Source organism: Sminthopsis crassicaudata, chromosome 1, assembly GCF_048593235.1.
Source record: "Sminthopsis crassicaudata isolate SCR6 chromosome 1, ASM4859323v1, whole genome shotgun sequence".
Taxonomy (NCBI): Eukaryota; Metazoa; Chordata; class Mammalia; order Dasyuromorphia; family Dasyuridae; genus Sminthopsis; species Sminthopsis crassicaudata.
The window spans coordinates 233,367,868-233,384,907 of NC_133617.1; the positions used below are offsets into that span (position 1 = coordinate 233,367,868).

At 35.4% G+C, this 17,040-nt stretch overlaps 1 protein-coding gene across 5 annotated transcripts in view; it reads right to left on the reverse strand.

Moving 5' to 3' along the window:
- ESCO1 (establishment of sister chromatid cohesion N-acetyltransferase 1) overlaps window positions 1-11,267 on the reverse strand; it is a 50,569-nt gene extending 39,302 nt beyond the window's left edge. For 3 of the 5 annotated variants that reach the window (XM_074276389.1, XM_074276381.1, XM_074276369.1), the window contains exon 1: window positions 10,760-11,263. The gene's annotated coding sequence lies outside the window, so the exon portion shown is untranslated. Of the gene's footprint in view, window positions 1-4,392; window positions 4,477-10,759 lie in introns of all 5 variants that reach the window. The other 2 variants (XM_074276374.1, XR_012483635.1) reach the window with 2 other exon arrangements.
- Between the last annotated feature and the right edge of the window lie 5,773 nt (window positions 11,268-17,040).

Here is a 17,040-nt window from a genome sequence, read left to right on the forward strand (position 1 = left end):
AAACAATTACTAAACAAGGATACTCAACAAGAAAATGCCACTTTAACCACAAACATTGACAGTTATATCCAGTCCAGCCTATAAAAATTTGGGTGGACAAAGATGTCTTAAATCTTCTCCTTCAATCACCCTCACACACATGCCCCCAGAATGCTAAGATGAGTCCATGAACAATTAGGCTTTTAGATCTAATTCTGTACCCAAGATATGATGACATAGAAAGAGCAGGCCCCCTGGGATAGGCCAAAGAATAATTTGATCTCTCAGGCAACCACAAATTTGAAAAGGTTTTTCAAGTATGTTCTGAATTATTTCTAAGACTCATTACAGCCTGTTAATTAATTATTTTAGGAAAATAAATAAGCTATCATATACTATTCAGTTTTTATTCAAAAAAGACTCCTAAAACTATCTAATAGATTCATGTAATATCTGTATCTACAGTATCAGATTTGCATCAATAAGCAACTTTTAGATGTTCTATTCTAGAAGTGCTTCTCACAAGAAATGTATTGTTTTATTTATTCATTCATTATTTCTTTACTTAAAACTTCTGATCCTAAAATATTTTAAGAAATCCTAACTGAATTTTAAACTATTTGTATTTTTAAAGTAACAATCAGTTCAAGTGAAGATTGTAACAACAGAATTTATAATTAAAACTCAGAGGATATGATTGCTAAATTTGTATGTTATATAGTTTAATATTTTTAAATACAAGCATTTCACTTTTCTTTTTCATTTAAATAAATGGAAGTACCAACTTCAATGACATGGAAATATTTTACCTGTTCTAGTTATTTATGTGGAGAAAATAAAATTTGCAAATACTATCAAATGAAATATAAAATAACATGACTCAAAAAATCAGAAAAGACTTAAAAGACTATCTAGGTTAACACTGAAAACATCTTTACAACACCCCCTTTACACTTCAAGATCTCCAGAGAAAGGGAGCTTGTTTTCTAAAACAAGGCATTCTGGGGTTTTTTGGACAAGTTTATTTATTCGGCAACTTTTCCTTAAATTGCAGAAAATCTGCATCCTGTAACTTCTATCCTTTAGTTTGAATTTTATTCTCTAGGGTTAGATAGAATAAGCATGATATAACAACAAGTATTTAAGTGCTTACTATATTAGACCCAAGCATTATGTTCTGCAATGGAGATACAAAGAAAATCAGAAACAGTCCCTATTCTCCTGCAGCTCACAATCTAGAGGGGGAAACAGCTAACTATAAAAACACACCCAGTGTAAATGGAAGGCAATCTCAAAGGGAAGGCAGTGAGTGAAGAGAGGGGAAAGGGAGAAGAAAGATCTGCAGAAGGAGGAATTTGAGTAGAGTCTCTGAAGGAGGCCAGGAAAGCTACAAGTCTGAAGGTAACTAGAAAAAAGCCAATGCAAGTCTTAGTTTCCAGCACTTTCTCTGGGTTCCCCAAGACTGAAATATTGACCTTCCTCATTGGCATTTTTTAAAGTCCAAACATAAATCCTATCCTCTACCTTGCCCAATCTCTCAATTCAAATGCTTTCCCTTCTCTTAATTATTTTCTGTTTCAGCCATATAAGACTTGCTTTATAATAAACTTATTTGTTGTTTTTCCCATTAGACTGTAAATAACTTGAAGGCAAGGACTGTCTTTTGCTCTAGTTATATCCCACATACTTACGAGTCCAGATTACAATAAGTACTTACTGTTTACAGACTGATCAGTAGGTGGAGAGAATTCAAGTTTGACAGGAGGAAAAAGCCCACACTGAGAAAGGCAATAAATGTCAAACACAGATTTTTTTCATTTTTATTCTGGAAGTCACTGGAATCATTAGAGTTAATTGAGTAGAAAAGTAACAGGATCAGAACTTTTCAGAAAAATCCCTTTGGCAGAATAGTTGAGAGATTGAGGGTCTTATGAGGATGGTAGCTATGTGAATGGAAAGAAAGGGACAATAGGGAAAATGCTGTGAAGGTAGAAATGACAAGTTATGACAATAAATGGGATATGTGGGGTGACACTGAAAAGTAGAGGAGGTGGCAGAATGTGAAGGTGGATGATTGGATGTTAGTATACTAGATAACAGAAAAGTTGGAAAAAAGCATGGTTGGGGAAAGATAACAAGGTGTTTTGACCATGTTGAGTTTGAGATGCTTATGTAATATCAAATTTAAGATGTCCAAGAGATACTTGGTAATAGAAGAAGTGAACTCAAGAGAGATTATAAAACCTATGGGAATCATTTATGTAGAGGTGGTGTTGTACCCATGAGAAATGATGAGATCTCCAAGCAAGATAGTACAAAGTAGGAATTCTTTATCATTTTTGTGACACGGATCCCAAGGGCAAGATATTGAACTATATATTCCTTTAACAAAATAATATTTTAAAAGTAGAAGTATTGTAAGATTAAAATGGATAACATTTTGATTACATTAAATTTACAGGGTTTTGTTTTGTTTTTAAAACAAAGAAAACCAATATAGGCAAGATTAGAAGGAAAGCAAAAATTGGAAAATTGTTGGCAGTTTCTGGATAAAGACCTTATATCTCAAAAAGACCTTATATCTCAAATATATATAGAATGTTGTCAAATTTATAATGTGAGTCATTTCATTGTTGGAAGTGTTAACTGATCCAGACATTCTGGAAATCAATTTAGAACTACATCTAAAGAGCTCTTAATATGTGCAGACCGTTGACCCAACAATACCACTACTAGTCTGTATCCCAAAAAGATTCCCCCATTCCCTCCTACCCAAAAAGGTGGGGGGAGAAGACCTATTTGATATTTTAACAATTTTGTTTGTAGTGGCAAAAAGGGGACATCGAGGGAATGTCCATCAAGTAGAGAATGGCAATATTAATGTGCTATAAGAAATGATGATTTCAGAAAAAGTTGGGAAGACATAATTACATAAACTCATGCTAAGAAAAGTGAGCAAAAACAGAACACTGCACACAGTAATAGCAATATTATATAACGATTAACTATGAAAGAAAAAGTCATTCTCATCAATACAATAAATCAAGCCAATTCCAAAGACCTCATGATGAAAAATACTATTCACTTTCAGAGAAAGAATTGATAGAAATATAATGCAAAGTGAAGCATGATACTTTTCACTTTATCTTTTTGTATATCGAGTGGTGTTGGTTTTGGTCTGTGTTGTTCTTTCACAACCTAATATGGGAGTATGTTTGTATGACTGCAAATATATAGTTTATGTCTACATGTTTGCCATCTCAGAGAGAGGTAAGAAGTGGAGTAAGACAATCTGAGATTCAAAATAAAATATATATATATATATATATATATATATGTAAAAAAAAAAGAATGCTAAAAAAAAACCTATTTTTACATATAATAGGGAAAAACAAAAAAACTATTAAAAAAAAAAAACCCAACCCACTAAAACTCCAAGAGTTACTCCCCAATTGATAGATGGTCAAAGTACATAAATTTTAAAAAAGCAGTTTTTGGAGGAAGAAATCAAAGGTATTATGTAGCCATATGGAAAAAATGCTCTAAATCAGCACTGATTAGAGAAATGCAAATTAAAACTTGAAGAAACTATTTCATACTTATCAGAATGGCTAAAATGATTGGAGAAAATGATAAATGTTAAGATCTTGTGGAAAAACTGGGACATTAATGCATAACTGGCAACTCCTATAAATTTGGAGAGCAATTGCTCAAAAAGTTATACAAGTGTATGTAGATACATACATACATATGCTCTTTAACCTGCAAACAGATAGATAGATGCACTGTTTGATCCATAATACTACATTATATCTGTTTCCCAAGTGACCAGGGAAAAAGGAATTCTAAAATATTTATAGCAGCTCTGTGATGGCAAAAGGAAATTGAGAGGATACCCATTAATTGAGGAATGAATGAACAAGTTATAGTACATAATGATAACAAAACACTACTGTACTTTGTAAAAAGATAAGTAATTTGATTTTAGGAAAACATGGAAGTACTTTCATGAAATGAACCAAAAGAATGTTACATATACAGTAACAACAATGTTGTTTGAAGAGTAAATGTAAATGACTTAGCTATTATGAGTTATCTGAATATTTAAATCAATTACAAAGGACCTATGAAGGAAGATGCTATCCACTTCCAGAAAAAGAAATGATATATAGGTTTTGTTGTTGTTGTTGGGTTTTTGTGTGTGTGTGTGTGTGTGTGTGTGTGTGTGTGTGTGTGTGTAATGTCCTTTTCTAGAGTGGGAATGAAAGGGAGGGAAACAACTTTGAACTCAAGTGTTACAAAAATAAAGTAATGGGGAAATAAAGGACATAAGATTTGTTGTGTTGTGTGTTTTGTTTTGTTCTGGTTTTTTTTTGGGTGGAGATGAATTCAAGGAAAGACAATGGGCAATACCTCAGGAGTGATGGTATCAGATTCTTCTAAATAGATACACTAACTTATATCCATCAACTGTGTGTAATAAAGCATTCTTCTGCCCTGTCAAAAAAAACAAACAAACAAAAAAAAAAAAAACACCTGATAAAACATAAAGGATTACAAACAAAAATAATTTTAAAATACAGTTATCAAAATAGTAAAACGAAACAAAACAAAACAAAAAGACCACCACCACCAAATTCACAGATCTCAGGTTAAGAAGCTTTGATATAGACACAAAAGAAAACAAGAGTAAGAACTTTAGAAGATGTGATCTAGTTAAGATCTACCAAAGAGACTGGGAAGAAATGTTAACTAAGAAAAGGACCAGGACACACACACACAAAAAACTGAAAATGACAGAATCCATGAAGAAAAGATAATTGATAGTGTCAAAGACTACAGAGAAATAAAGAAGGATGATTAAGAAAAAGCCAGTAGATTGACAACTCTAGTTAGAGAGTAGTTTTTCAATCAAAACAATGATGCCAGAAGCCAGATTGCAGAGCATCTAAAATCCAGGGAAAAGGTAAGAAGTAATGGGACTCAGATAAGACCACTTTCCCAGCCAGGATAGGAATGAGAAATAAATGACAGCTAACAGAAGTGACTGAATCAAATAAAGATTTTTTTTTTTTTTAAATGATGTGTTTGCAAGAGTAGTAGTCAGCCCATAGGTAGAAGACTTGAAAGTTTGGATGGTAATAATGGCAACCTGATAGAGAAAAGAGCACGAGCACGAGTGCCAGCTTGTTTAATTGACAAGAAGAATGATCACCTTTTCATGCAATAGAGGGGTAAAGGAAGAGATAGGGAGGGAGTATATCTAACTGATATAAGGATGAGGGGTAAAAGAGAGAGTTCTTGACAAAAAGCCTCAATTTTTTGAAGTGAGGTGCTAAGCTGAGGTAGACACTATGAAAGGACTTGAAGAATGAAAAGTTTTAGAATGGCTGCTATGGTGATGAGGTATTATATCATTTACAGAATGTGAAAGCATTTACAGTGAAGTCTTAGATGAGATTATATAGCATAAATCTGTTATTTGTGATCTCCTCCAGTTCCATGTAGCATTAGAAGTCGGAGAACAGGAATAGTACAAGGCTGGTGTTTAGAAAGGCATGACTGACAATAGAATAAGAGCAAGAGATGTAAATGTAGAGGACTGCCTAGTGTTGAACTGATTCACTATAGAGTTAAGACAAGGAAAAGAGGAGTTTAGCAATGCAGAGTAATGGCATGGTAAGACATTTTTTGGTCATGGCCAAAGAAAGAATTTATTTTGACAATTCAAATTTGTTAGAGGATTTTGTTTTTCTTTTTTTTCCTTATTGGAAAGAAAAGGAGAAATTGATTTTTGTTAATTTTAAAAACTAAATTAAAATTTTTGAAAATGAAAAAGAGCAGAAAAATTGACCATCATAGTGAAAACAAAGAACAGGGGTTAGAATAAGGCATGGGAAAATATGGAGTGACAAGAAATTACTATCAGATAAGGGAAATACAGAGTGCATAAAATACATAAGTGGAACACTTGTGGGTGATGGCATTTCACAGACAGACTCCATTTTGCTTTTTCCCCAAGTGGAAACTTTGGGGAGGGGGGTGAAGAGAGAAGAGGAAGGTGGAGTGACCATACCATTTTAGAATTTATAAAAGGGATGAAAAGAAAATCAAGTACAACTCTAGATAATAATGCAGATTTCAAAGGTTCAGAAAAAGTTTAATTAGAATCTTATGGCCTAAAATTCTTATAGGGAAGTCAGAACAAGATGTTGAAAAGCACACAAAATCAAATCCTAAGAACACAAAGAGAAGTGAATCAATTGAGCCCATCTCCTCCCATCTCAAAACAGCTTGACAGTTCTCATCTGCCTATCAACACTCAGATGTTATTTTACATAAGGCCTTTCCTGATCACCTCAGTTGTCTGTGCTCTCACTCTCTTGAAAAACTGATCTATATTATTCTGAAATTAACTTTCTTCATTTAGTAGGTATAAATTTGAAAAATAACAATGATTCTTTAACATGAAATCTGAGTGTATCCCATATAGAGACAAGGAGAAAAAAGTACAGCCTATAATCAGACAAAGGGGGTACACTTGCTCATAAAATTTTAAACAGTCACACCAAGTCTCTACTTGAATGAATGGTGAATAATAAATAAGCTGTTAGTATATGAATAAAGTCATTTAATATTGGGAAATCATTTGGAAATTGAAACAGTAAGAATGTTGTCTATTTTTTTTTCCCAGTTCCAACCAACAGGAAATTTAAGCCTGAACTGCCTGCATAAAAATATTTTAAGTTTCTCACTCTGGCTCAAATAATATAATTTTTGTTTAAAGACCTCAGCTTCACATTTTATATGTACAACTAAAAAGCTCAAATTCAAATACTTGTTTCATTTTAAAAAATTATATTTGTTATCATTTAGGACTATAAGCAAATCACCTGACCTCTCTAAGAATTTTCCCCCCTTCACTGTTATGGCAGAGATATTATTACTATTTATTTACTGAGCCACCATAAGAGTTGTCAGACAAATTCTTCGTAAATCTATACTCTAGAGAAAGATGAGTTATATTAATAACCAACTAGATTTCAAAATGTGAAGAAATGGGTATAGTTGTGACCTAATGAAAATCACATAATTTCTCCAAGACCCTAAGACTGTATTAGAGGATGTTTATATGACAAGTCAATAAAGAAAGAGTATATTCTTTAAACAGAGTTTTAAGCTAAACTTGAGCTGAACTAACTATTTATATTCTGATTTCACTAACAATTAGTATGGCTTTATACATATAAGACCTCAGTCTGGAAACTAGCAATAATTGCACCAAAGAAATGTATTATGACTAAGAAATCTAGAAACTCAATATATTATACATACTTGTGAAAATCAGGCACACTTCATTAATGGTAAAAAAAAAAAAAAAAAGAGGGGGGGTAATATTTATAAAGCAATTTACTTGAGCTGATTTGATTAAACTGATGTTACTTAAAACAACTTTGTGAGATAGGTACTGCAAGTTATCCCCATTTACATCATACTAATCAATGAACCTTCTCATCTTGTATGTTACTTTTGTTCATTTCCCTCAAAATATTCCATTTGGGGGTCAACTGACAAGGGATGGGGGTGGGAAGGGGAGACCTTCAGGTCCTCTAGATCCCAGCTTCTTAAATCTTTATGACACTGTCTTCACTCTTTACTAGTAGTATGCTGAAGTCTACTTATTCCCACTATGTACCTTTCCAGGGCCTTTGGGTGACCTATAAAATTAATTTTTCAGATGTGGCATTCCCTGACTAAGAGTAAAATGGAAAAAATATTGACTTTGAGAGATAAGCTTTTATATCAATGAGGTGCTCGTGGTTATTAAAAGGCAATCAAATCAATTCTCCCACTCAATTCTGGGTCCAGGTCACTGTCCATTTGCAGTAACTGTCCATGAAGACATACTAATGGATCAGCTCCATGCTACCATTTTATACCAAAAAACTAGATTCAAAAAAAAACAAAAAAACAAAAAAACAAAACTGAATCTACCAACTTAAGTCCTCATTAATAATGAACTCATCAGACTTTGGATCAAACAAGTCAGTGATAACTGTAGAATATAAAGGGATGCAAATAATGTATTTTCTGATGTTTTCAAGACCCAGATATTTAATTAGACTGTCCTATGTTTGGAGTATATATACTAATGTCCTTAGTAGGAATAGAAGACGGATAAACATCTTAGCACTTGTCTACTCCCAACTATTTGTTACCTTGATCTGGGTCACTTTCAAATCATTAGTACCTGTTCCTGAATTATAATATGTATAAATTTCTTAAAAAGGAACCTATTCTCATCATTTCTACATAATGACACAATAAAGGAATGAACTCTGATGTAAGCTAATAAATGATAACTTTTCCTGTGGAAAAAGTCTTAAGTCATATTTATGACCTGGATAATATGCTAACTATCCTTCCCTTTTACGTCTTTATAATCAGTGACATTGTCATTTTTTCTTAACCATATCAATTTAAGCTCATAATATTACAAAGAAACCAGAAATAACAACCAGTTCTAGGAAAGTTAGACCACACAGCACTTACTGAAAAATGCCACAGACAATTCTCAAACAGAATGTTCTCAAAATTTATCACTGAATTAATTTTAAAGGTTTTTCTTTAAATTGTAACTTTAGAATTGGAACCTGGTTCTTTTATTTGGATTTGATATTCTACAAAAAATCATTCATTCAACACATTACAAAGAGTATCACTATTTGGAATATATAAACTCAAGAAACAGAATATTAGAATCTTAGAATGGCTGAGGATTGGAATCTTAAGTGTTAACAAACTGAGTAAGGAACTTTTTTTTTTTTTTTTCTGGGCCTCAGTTATACTTTGTAAAATGGGGTGAATGACTAATTGATTTCTAAGGACCATTCCCAATCTAAAGTTAGGCATTCAGTAATAGTGCTTGATATTATATATGTTTACACAAGTACATAATAATTCCTCTTAATTATACTCCCTTCAAAGTAGACATATGTATGATATGTATTTCTGGTTCCCTTCAACTACTTAAATGAAAACATTTTTGCATGTTTGAAATTAATTTTAATATATTATTTAAGATAAAAATCTAATCTAAAACACGGAGAAACATAATTGCATAGAGAATTCTCTATGATTAAAGTTATTTAGGTTTTTAGAATTTAACCTAGTGTTTTGTACACAGTACTTAATATTTGCTGAATGAATGACTGGTTGATCAGTATATATTCATATGTGGGAGAAAACTTTGACCAGCAGGAATAGCTTTACCAAAACTGCAAGTGTGAAACTGAATCCACATTATGCATTCTGTTTATCCTGCACAATATTACCTCCTTCCAAATACCTCAGGAACACTAGGAAGTGAAGATAAAGGGAAGTCTACGAGGGAAGGGATGGAAAAGAGATTGCTTTTTTCCAACACGGACTTGCTTTATAATACTGAAAAATATTATGGCTAAATTCCTAATTCTAATTCTTAATCTGACACATGTAAACATTTCCAATTCTATTCCGATTCCTAATTTCAAGGGGAAAAGTCGATATGTTGCACAAGGCCTAGGAACCTAAGTTAGACCAGTTAAGTGTATACTTGATTCAAAGACTGAGTCTTCAAATGTAGGCGAGAGGCAGCTAGATGGCGCAGTGGATACAGCACGGACCCCGGAGACAGGCGGACAGGAGTTATTTGGCCTCAGACACTTGACACTTATTAGCCGTGGGACCCTGGGCAAGTCGCTTAACCCCTACTGCCTCACCAAAAAAAAAAAAAAAAAAAAAAAAGCAGAGAGATAACCATTAATTCTAACTTCCCTACTCTTCTTCCCCTCCCCCCAGTTTTTAAATACGGAAACAAAAAATTAGATCAGCTACTAGGCAAATACATCTCCTTCCTAGTCAGCTAAAAAAGAGTGTTCTTTTCTCACTTTGTGTATGACTAGCAGTTATTCAGGGAAATCGACCAGCCACACAAATGACATCAATGCTGCAATCAAATATTGCTGAAAGATGTTATTCATGATACCCAATTCAGCCACAAAGTAATACTTGAAAACTAGCTTCTCCATTCTAGCATTTTAACTTTACAAAGGAGAATTTGTAACCATTGGTCAACGGCATGACTTTCATAATTACCATTCCTTAGAATTAAGGGACTGAAGGAGGTTAGAATGGGTTCATCCCCTTTGAAGAGTAAATCTCCATTCATCGGGGCTCCCCCAAACTGCCAGGTGGGAGGGCTGAGGATGAGGAGCTCTGCAGCCCCCTCTCCCACACCTTCCTCCCTCCCGGATACCCTGTGACCTTGGTCCGGCTTTCCCGGGCTCATTAATCCCTCACCCCCATCTGGGAAGCATCCTAACCCGCAGGGAAGCAGAGGCCTCCTCTGGTCCCGAGGATACGGCCCCGATACCTCGGGCTTTTGGCTGGGCTAGGCTCCAACACCGCGGGAAGGGAACGAGGAACGGAGGCGAATAAAGAGCCAGGGAAGGTGTCTTGGACCTCCGGCCGGGATCCCAGAGACAAATCCCGGTCGCCTCCATCCTGGCCCGCAGAGCAAGCCCTAGCCCCAGACTCTCTCATCCCCACGGCGGCGATGGCAGGTGAAGCGGCCAGAAGGCTGCCTACCTCAGCGGCTCAACCACCACCCCCAGAGGCAGGCGCAAGGAACCGGCATCCGCTCTGACGAGAGAGGAGCGACCGTGGGGACACGCGGAGAGGCAACTAGGCTCTCGAGCCGGGGCCCGAGGGGGGGAGTTCGGAAGGAAAGGAAGCGCACCTTCTTCATCCTCGGCCGAGCTTCCAACGAGAGCCGGCTAGTCACCTCACATCCGGGTACCGCGAGCGAGCCCCGGGGGCGGCGGCGGCGGCGGCGGCTGCTGCTGCTGCTGCTGCTACTGCTTCTCCGGCTGCAGCTACTCTGAGGCGCAGAAACCCCAAACTTCCGGCGACTGAGACGACGGCGACGGCGACGGCGCGGGCACCGCCTCGCTCGCAAGTCAGATGGAAAGCTACCTGCAAGTTTCCTGGGTGCGCTTGCGCAGCGATTAGTCTTCGCCCCCTAGACCTTACTCAGCTGACTGCCTTGACCGGGGGCTAAAGATGGCCGCCACGCGAGGTGCGCGTCAAGCCGATTTTCGTCTAGGGCCAGACTTTTCGACCACCACCACCCCCCTCCCCAGCTACCTCCGCCCTCAATTTCGAGGGACCTGGCGACTGAGACTTCTCTCCGCGCAGGCGTAGCGTGGGGAATCTCTAGAGACCGCCTCCATTTGGAGGCATCTAGGAAGGAAATGAAAGTAAAGGGGCGGGGTGAGGCGGGACACAGCTGTGGGGCAGCGTCCCCTGGCGGTTGAGGTGGGGAATCGTTCTGTTTTTTAGGCCAGATAGAAGCTCTTGGGCTGCTACACAGATTTTCATCCAAGACTGTCCCAGATCTTCCATTTCATTCCATTTCCATTTCCCCCCTGTATCTTTCATCTGCATCCGTCTGATGTCTCCTACCCCTATTATAGCTTTCAAGTTTCCAAAGTCCACTGTCACTACAGTATTAATAACAACAGCATCTATATAGTGTTTTTTAAGATTTACAAAGAATTTGTCACGTGTTATTTCATTTGATCCTTGTAACCCTTTGAGATAGATACTATTTAACACTCTCATACACGTAGGAAGATAAAAGGAGAGAACTTAAGGTCCCAAAGCTTGTACAGATCTGAAACTGTATTTGAACTTAGTGTTCCTGTGTTTAAGCCCTGCTGTGTCCTGTCCGCTGCACCACTTAGCTGCCCCACTGGACTAGAGATAGTGGAGAAAAGACATGCACACATACATAAATACACACATGTACATTTAAACTCATCTCTACACAGTCCTAGAGTTGTTAACTTTAACAAAGTTTTTAACCCAGATTTCCCACTTTGTTCCCTTCCTTCCAAAATCAAATTGTGTCTGTCACCTCCTTAGTCAGTAAATGTGAGTGAGCACCTTGACTCCTGACTCGAGCTGAAATTTAGAATTCAGGATAGAATTTTCATCCCCATTTCTGAAACATACATGACCTGGCATGAGGCATGGACCTCACCCTTAGTATTTATGATGTTTCTCTAGACTGGTGTAATGGAAAGTCTATTAGTTTTGAAAGAAAGGAATTGATTTTCTCTCAGTATAGTCATGAAATGCCAGAGAAACTGAGCAAAACAGAAAGAGTATTCAATACAGAATTTATTAAATGGAGAGATTTACTGGGACCAAATGGATCCATGGTGGGTCCGAGAGCTGAACAAGACTATCTTCTTAAAGAATCCAGCCCTGAATAATGATGTCTAAAATGGATAACATTTCCCTCAAACATTAAGAGGGAATGACTAAGATTCGGAAGTTATAATTATAAAATAAATAAATATATGGGGGAAAAAAGAAGGAATGACTATAGCCTAAGATCTAAGACCTTTATCCTAACATTAAGAGGGAATGGTTATAACCTGAGGCAGAATAACTGAATAGGACAATTAGGGAAACTGGGTCAGGACTTTAAAAGAGAACTGTGGCACAACAGTCATTATTTAATTTCTCTGAGCCTTAGTTTCTTCACATATAAAATGGAGATAATACCATCGTTATGAGATAAAATAGAACACATGGAAAGGGCTTTGCAAAAATTGTTCAAATGACAGCTATTATATATTAATGTTATGCTACTGATATATTCTATTAGTATTATTTTGATAATATATTAATATTTGTGTGTTTTTTTTAATATTTATTTTATCCTTATGATTTTATTTACTATTTATCTTTATTTTTACTATATAGAAGTACAAATAAGATATAAAAATCTCAAAGATTAAAAATGTCTTCTCTAAAAGTTTAACAGCTTGAATATTTTTCCTTAAATTAAAAAAAAAACGAAATGCTTTCATATGTCTCGTTTTTCTCAAGTAATCCTTAATAAATGAATAAAATTATATTTACCTATAGTCTTTCAGAAATACAGTTTAAATCTCAGGAATAAGTTATAAACTTTAAATATAGTTAGTGAATTTATAAGTCCAATTTTTTTGTAGCAAATTTTGATGTTATATTCATTATTTTCCCTACAGAACTCTGAAATCTATTTTATAATTTAAAAATCTTTACAAAATCATTTAATTGTCAGATTGTTCATAATTTTTACCAACATTAGATATTATTGGTAAAGAAACAGTTATTAAGCAAATAATTTAATAAGTCAAAAAACAGATTTCCTGCTCTCAAAGAGGTTATATTCCAATAAGGAGCCAATATGCAAATAATTACAAATATATACACATTCATATGGTATAAATGAGAGGTGATTTAGAAAGGATTTGGGGAAAAAGAATAAGAAACCCCCTTACCTGGGGTTCGACTAGCTTTCTGGAGGCCTTCAGACAGGACTTGGTTTCACTGAAGAAATGAAGGACAGGCCAGCCACCACAAAGGTGTTGGCTCTTTTATACTCTAATCTAATTATATCATAGTAGGTGTGAATCTTGAACTATATTAAGTATTAAGTACATGTACTGAACTAAAGAACTATTAATTACCATGCTAAACTAAAGAACCATTGTCTTATCAATTCCACTGAGTTAACATCTTGTAAGAATTCTTGCCTAAATAACATGGTATTATCTGTCTGGTTTGTTTTGATCTGGATTTCATTTAGGTATAAATTGGAAGGCTGATCCATTAGCTCTCCCCTAAGCTCATCTAGTATGATTCAAGATCACCAAAGTTCTGTTTTTGCCTTAGTCACTTAATAGGCTCTGTGTTTCAGAAAGTTACTTATTCTCTCAACCTCAGTTTCCTCATCTGTAAAATGAAGATAGTAGCAACTACTTCAAAAGGTTGTTGTGAGATTCAAGTATTTTTCAAACCTTAAAGCACTATATAAATATTTATTATTATTATGCAAAACAAGAAAAATCAGTAAAATTTTAAAAAATAAAATGCTTCCAGATGTCATAAAATAAATCATTACTTCTAATTAAAATACATGATTTGCATATTGTAGTCTTAGGGACATTTTAAAATTTCTTTGGCCAAAATTTCAGACACAGGCTTTTCAAACACCTCACACTTTTGTTGCTCTGATATCTCTGTTTAGATAGATAACATAATGGCATATCTTATCTATGTTTATATTCTTACCATATTACATTTGGGGTTTTATGAAATAATTGCCTGCCATTCCAAGAGAAGAATATAGGATAGAGTTGTCTACCTTAATATTTGGCTTTGGGGAACTTGAATTTATTTTGATTAAAGTAGAAAGATTAAAATTTGCTCTTCCTGTCCTGACTTTTTAAAATGTGGATCTATAATCATTCAGATTATATCCTGCTAATTTTGTTTCATGAGTTGTATTGGTCGGACATCTATAACATATTTATTGGAAGATATGGACAAGAGCAACATAAATAAGATAGGCCAACATGAATGAGTTTCCATCTCTGCATTTGGAGGGAATAACTCCATCAATAAGGTTTCAATCCATTTGAATTCAATCCACTTTTCATCATTCTGATTTAATGCAAAATTATCTTGGTAAGTTGCATATTCTCCTTGATTAGTTTTTGCTTTGTGTTGACTAAGCAATAATAGAAATTTTCTAAACCTGCTGATTTTGTGTCCCAGCCTCTTTTTGTACATGGAGAGTTATATTTCACCTTATTTATTTGCTTCTACTATACAATGGAATTATATTTAGTTCTGGTTTTACATTTCCTGCTGATGATCAACAGAGCATATGCTGTACATAACCAAGGTTTTATATGTCTCTCAGTCCTAGAAAAGAGTGGAAAGGAATCTTGGAGATCATCTAGTCCAATTCTTAACATTTTATTGGTAAGGGTCTGGCTGTAATATGGACATATTGGTTGCTGAAAAGATCAGAAAAAGGATATTTATGTGATAAAATCAACCAGAGAGGAAATGCAGCCCATCAGATAAGACTTGGGGAGAAACAGAGATGCTTCTAAGAGGAGCAGATAGAACAGTCTCTTTCATGCTGAAGATGGAGGAGTGGCAGGGGACTGGAACTCATTGCTATCCATCAACTCATTTATAAATATTTTCAAGGTTTTGAAGAAAACAGCTGAGAAATTATAAATCACAGAGCTGTTTGTGAATCATGGGAAAATATCCAGTTGTGCCATATCTGACAGAATTTTGGACTTTGTTTTTTTCCACTTGAATTGGAGAAGGGTCACTACTGATGAGGAGGGCCTGATTAAAGCCAGAAGTAACCAGAGAAAAGCAGGAGACAGGAAGACACAGAAAATGACAAGGGAAGCCACTTGCAGAAAGATATAAAGAAAAAATACAAGCGCAAAAAGAAAGGTTGTGCAGTTGACACGGAACTATTTCTTTGGAGGACTGTGCTATAGCTCCTACAAACTGACAGGAAGAAGGCAGAATCTGTTATTTGAAGAACTGTCTAGCTTTATAGCCTTTTATCCACATTCATAACCTGAGAGAGAAAATCTCTCAGTGGTTGCTTATATTGTCCTTAAAGTTCTCTGTAGGCTTAAAAGGGGAAACCCTAAATAATGTGTACAGAAAAGCTGATTAGTGCAGCTATTTACATACTTAAGGGAACTGTGTTTTAGGAAAGAATGCAATATATTTTGCTAAAAGAACATACTTTTTCATCACCCTGCCATGAATGACAGCTTACTAAGAGCCTTCTTTAAGCCCCAACTAAAATTCCATTTTCTAAGGAAAGCCTTCCCCAGCTCCTCTTAATTCTAATGCTTTCTGTTATTTCCTATTTATCCTGCATTGGCTTGGTTGTATATAATTGTTTTTTTTTTTTTTTTTGTTTGTTTGTTTGTTTATTTTTTTTCCTACAGTAGACTGAGCTCCTTGAGGAAATGGTTGGTCTTTCCTTTGAATCTACAGTACTTAGCTATTATAGTAAGAGCTTAATATGCTTGATTCATTAATATGCTGAATTTTTCTTCCTTTTAGCTTTTGCTCTTTTTCCTTTGTTTGCATATTTTCCTTTGTTTAGAATGTTTCCTTTCTTAGCTTGCTTAATGCCAGACTATGCTTTAATACTCTGCTCAAATGTTGCTCTTTCCACAAAGTCTTACCTTATATTCTTGCCTTCTCACCTTCCCCCTCCCCTTCTTACAGCCTTTATATATCTACCTTAACAACTTGCTTCCTTTTTACACCTTGGATACTGTTTTGCTGCTCTCTGCATTAACTATCTCCACATTCTCTACACTTGTCTACATCTTTCATTAACTTAGGCTCCACTGATGTGTGATTTGTGTAGTTTGTACACAGTACATAGCTTTCTGGGTAAAAATTCTGAAAAAAAGGGGGGAGATAACTTCATTCCCTAAAACAGAATCTCAAGTGTTTGCTTCTTTCAAGAATCAATACTTCATGAAACCTTTCTCTGATTTCGTTTCTACCTCTTGTTCCCAGTGCCCACCAGTGACTGATATTTCATAAATGCTTGACTTAATTTTGACATACTGTATAATATCACCCAATACAGACTTGTTAGGAATTCTATGTTTTCAATGACTAATCTCTATTCTTTCATACTTTTTTTCAGTAATTTTTCACTTCTGTCCAACTCTTTGTGACCCCAATTGGAATTTTTTGGCTAATGTTCTGAATAATTGACATTTCCTTGTCCATCCAGCTCATTCTACAAATGAGAGAACTCAGGAAAACAGGATTTAATAACTTGTGCAGAGCCATATAGCTAAGTGTCTGAGAACAGATTTGAACTGAGGGAATTAAAGACTTTCTGACTCCAGGACCATAATAGAGGGCAACTAGGTGATCCCTTGTTTAATCCTTCATAAACCATCCATTGATTTCTTCTGTTTTTTTTTTTTTTTAGACTTGCTTCATTAATTTAGATGGCTACTACTCTCTCTTTTTTTAAATATTGGAAAACTATTGTAGGTGGACTCCTTGGACTTAGTTGTATTGAAGCAGATTGTGGTCCCTTTAAGAAACTAATCCTTTCAGATGGATTTATTCCTTTCTGATTCCCAGCTCCTCCAGGCTGAT